Source organism: Mesoplodon mirus (genome assembly GCF_964341445.2).
Source record: "Mesoplodon mirus genome assembly, chromosome: 5".
Taxonomy (NCBI): Eukaryota; Metazoa; Chordata; class Mammalia; order Artiodactyla; family Ziphiidae; genus Mesoplodon; species Mesoplodon mirus.
Genome location: NC_138980.1, coordinates 80696170 through 80699838, shown reverse-complemented (window position 1 = coordinate 80699838; position 3669 = coordinate 80696170). Strand labels below are relative to the sequence as shown.

General features: G+C 42.5%; 1 pseudogene across 1 annotated transcript; it reads left to right on the top strand.

The window, feature by feature from the left end:
* Nucleotides 1-226: 226 nt before the first annotated feature.
* Nucleotides 227-2244, top strand: LOC309805153 (nucleolin-like; annotated as a pseudogene). The gene has a single exon. The product of its transcript is annotated as a nucleolin-like (transcript).
* The last annotated feature ends 1425 nt before the right edge of the window (nucleotides 2245-3669 follow it).

The following is a 3669-nucleotide window of genomic DNA, read 5'->3' as shown; positions in this document are numbered from 1 at the left end:
ATTGGGTATTCTTGGTCAAAAGTGACAATATTTTTTAAAAATTGGTACAACAAGTGCCAGAAGAGATGAAATTTTGCCTTCTAAAGTTGGAGAGAGTCTCAAGCTCTAGCTGGCGGCCAAGCGTACAAGCTCTGCGATCAGCGGCCACCATCGACGTTGCTTCGTTTCCTCTGGGCTCATCTGCATCACTTGCTCGCCACACACTCTGCCATCATAAGCCGCCATCATGGTAAAGCTTTCAAAGACCGGTAAAAATCAAGGTACCCCCCAAAAATGGCTCCTCCCCCAAAGGAGGTAGAAGAAGATAGTGAAGATGAGGAAATGTCAGAAGATGAAGAGGATGATAGCAGTGGAGAAGAGGTTGTTATTCCTCAGAAAAAAGGCAAAAAGCCTGCCACAACTCCAGCAAAGAAGATGATGGTTTCCCCAACAAAAAAGGTTGCAGTTGGCACACAGGCAAAGAAAGCAGTTGTCACCCCTGGCAAAAATGCAGCCGCTACGCCAGCCAAGAAGACAGTTACACCTGCCAAAGCAGTAGCAACACCTGGCAAAAAGGGAGCCACAGCTGGCAAGGCATTCGTAGCACCCCCTGGTAAGAAGCGAGCAGCTGCTCCAGCCAAGGGAGCAAAGAACGGCAAGAATGCCAAGAAGGAAGACAGTGATGAGGAAGATGAAGACGACAGTGAAGAGGAGGATGAGGATGAATTCGAGCCAGCAGTGATGAAAACAGCTGCTGCTCCTGCCTCAGATGATGAGGATGACGAGGATGAAGATGAGGATGACGAGGATGAAGATGCCGATGAGGACGATGATGAGGATGACGAAGATGACTCTGAAGAAGCAGCTATGGAGACTGCACCAGCCAAAGGAAAGAAAGCTCCGGCAAAAGCTGCTCCTGTGAAGGCAAAGAGCACTGCTGAAGATGAAGATGAAGAGGATGACGATGAGGAGGATGAGGATGAAGTCGAGGAGGAGGAAGAGGATGACGAGGAGGAAGAGGATGACGAGGAGGAGGAGGAGGAGGAAGAGGAGGAGGAAGAGGAGGAAGAACTTGTCAAAGAAGCACCTGGAAAACGAAAGAAGGAAATGGCCAAACAAGAAGCAGCTCCTGAAGCCAAGAAACAGAAAGTGGAAGCCACAGAGCCAACTACATCTTTCAATCTCTTTGTTGGAAACCTGAACTTCAGTAAATCTGCTCCTGAATTGAAAATGGGTATCAGTGACCTTTTTGCTAAAAATGATCTTGCAGTTGACGTCAGAATTGGTGTGTCTAGGAAGTTTGGCTATGTGGATTTTGAATCTGCTGAAGACCTGGAAAAAGCCTTGGAACTCACTGGTTTAAAAGTCTTTGGCAATGAAATTAAACTAGAAAAACCAAAGGGAAAAGACAGTAAGAAAGATCGAGATGTGAGAACACTTTTGGCTAAAAATCTGTCTTATAAAGTTACTCAGGAAGAATTAAAAGAAGTGTTTGAAGATGCTGTGGAGATCAGATTAGTCGGCAAGGATGGAAAGAATAAAGGGATTGCTTATATTGAATTTAAGACAGAAGCTGATGCAGAGAAAACCTTGGAAGAAAAGCAGGGAACAGAGATAGATGGGCGATCCATTTCCCTGTACTATACCAAAGAGAAACGTCAAAGTCAAGACTATAGAGGTGGAAAGAATAGCACTTGGAGTGGTGAATCAAAAACCCTGGTTTTAAGCAACCTCTCCTATAGTGCAATGGAAGAAACTCTTCAGGAAGTATTTGAGAAGGCAACGTTTATCAAAGTGCCCCAGAACCAAAATGGCAAATCTAAAGGGTATGCATTTATAGAATTTGCTTCATTTGAAGATGCTAAACAAGCTTTAAATTCATGTAATAAAAGGGAAATTGAGGGCAGAGCCATCAGGCTGGAGTTGCAAGGACCCAGGGGATCAACTAATGCAAGAAGCCAGCCATCCAAAACTCTGTTTGTCAAAGGTCTGTCTGAGGATACTACAGAAGAAACATTAAAGGAGTCATTTGACGGCTCTATTCGTGCAAGGATAGTCACTGACTGGGAGACTGGATCCTCCAAGGGGTTTGGTTTTGTAGACTTCAACAGCGAGGAAGATGCCAAAGCTGCCAAGGAGGCCATGGAAGATGGTGAAATTGATGGAAACACAGTTACTTTGGACTGGACCAAGCTTAAGGGTGAAGGTGGCTTTGGTGGCCAAGGTGGATTTGGTGGCAGAGGCTGGGGAGGCTTTGGAGGGTGAGGAGGCTTCCGAGGAGGCAGAGAAGGAGGAGGAGGAGACCACAAGCCACAAGGAAAGAAGATGAAGTTTGAATAGTTTCTTCTATCCCTGTCTTTCCCTCTTCCATTTGAAAGAAAGGACTCTGAGGTTTTTACTCTGTTACCTGCTCAATGACGGAGCCTTCCGAGGACATTCCAAGACAGTATACAGCCCTGTGGTCTACTTGGAAATCTGTATAGATAACATTTCAAGGGAGATAACCCTGATAGTGTTGACTGGATATTCGTATAAACTTTTTAAAGAGATGAGTGATAGAGCTAACCCTTATCTGTAAGTTTTGAATTTATATTGTTTCCTCCCATGTACAAAACCATTTTTTTCCTACGGAGTTTTTTGGTTTTGTTTTTTTGTTTTTGTTTTTTTGCATTGGGGGGTTGTAAAAGAAAGCAGAATGTTTTATCATGATTTTTGCTTTAGCAACTTTGGGACAAATTAAAAGTCCTAAACTCTGGTGCCAGACTTGTTAAAAAATAAAATAAAATAAAGTTGGAGAGAATAATTTGAAACTTGCTATTGATTTTGTTTCTAAAGATGAAAACATTAATTTCCATTAATAATAGATTTTCTGTTGTTTTAGCAAAAATACCACCATCTGATTTTTCACTCATTGATTTTAAAAATATATATTGAATGACTATTATACGTCAAGCATTGTTCTGGATCTTTGGGATCCATTAGTGAATAAGACAAGCAAGATCCCTGTCCCAGTGGAGATCACATGCTCAATGGGGGAGAGAGAGACAATGCTATAATAAATAAGTAAATTATGTGGTACGTTAGAAGATGTTATTTGCCAAGGGAAGAAGGATATTTATATGGGGTATGGGATGGGGAGCTATAGGGCATGTTGTAGACATGAATAAATAGCATATATTCCCCCACTGTTCTTGAACAAAACCTTTGAAATCACCATCACTCTGAAAGCGGAGATGAACCTTGAAATGTCATTTTTAGTACTGCAAAGTGGGTGTATCTTCAGATTTAGAGACCATTTTCTTTTAAACTATGTATTTAAACTGGACTCACCCTAAAAATGATTGGTTATTTCTGGGAGATATGTGTGAATCCTTGGCACTCAAGCAGGGAATATGAGTTCTTTATCTCATCCAAAGGAGAGACTGTGGGAAGGGTACTGGATTGGCTTGGTAGAGCCCTGCTTGGACAGGATATCACATCTGGTGTGATTCAGCATAGGAGATCCCAGAGCCTGAGAATGTGGAACTGTAGAAGCCCTCTTGATGGAAATAGAGATTTGAGTTTCCTCTGAAAAGATTGTAAATGTTCACGTTGGTCAGGAAATGGGAAGGCATCTTAAGGGGAGATAGAAAGGCCACTTTTCTTTCAGGGGAGCATGTACTTAGGGGACTGTATTCTGAAGTTAAGGGA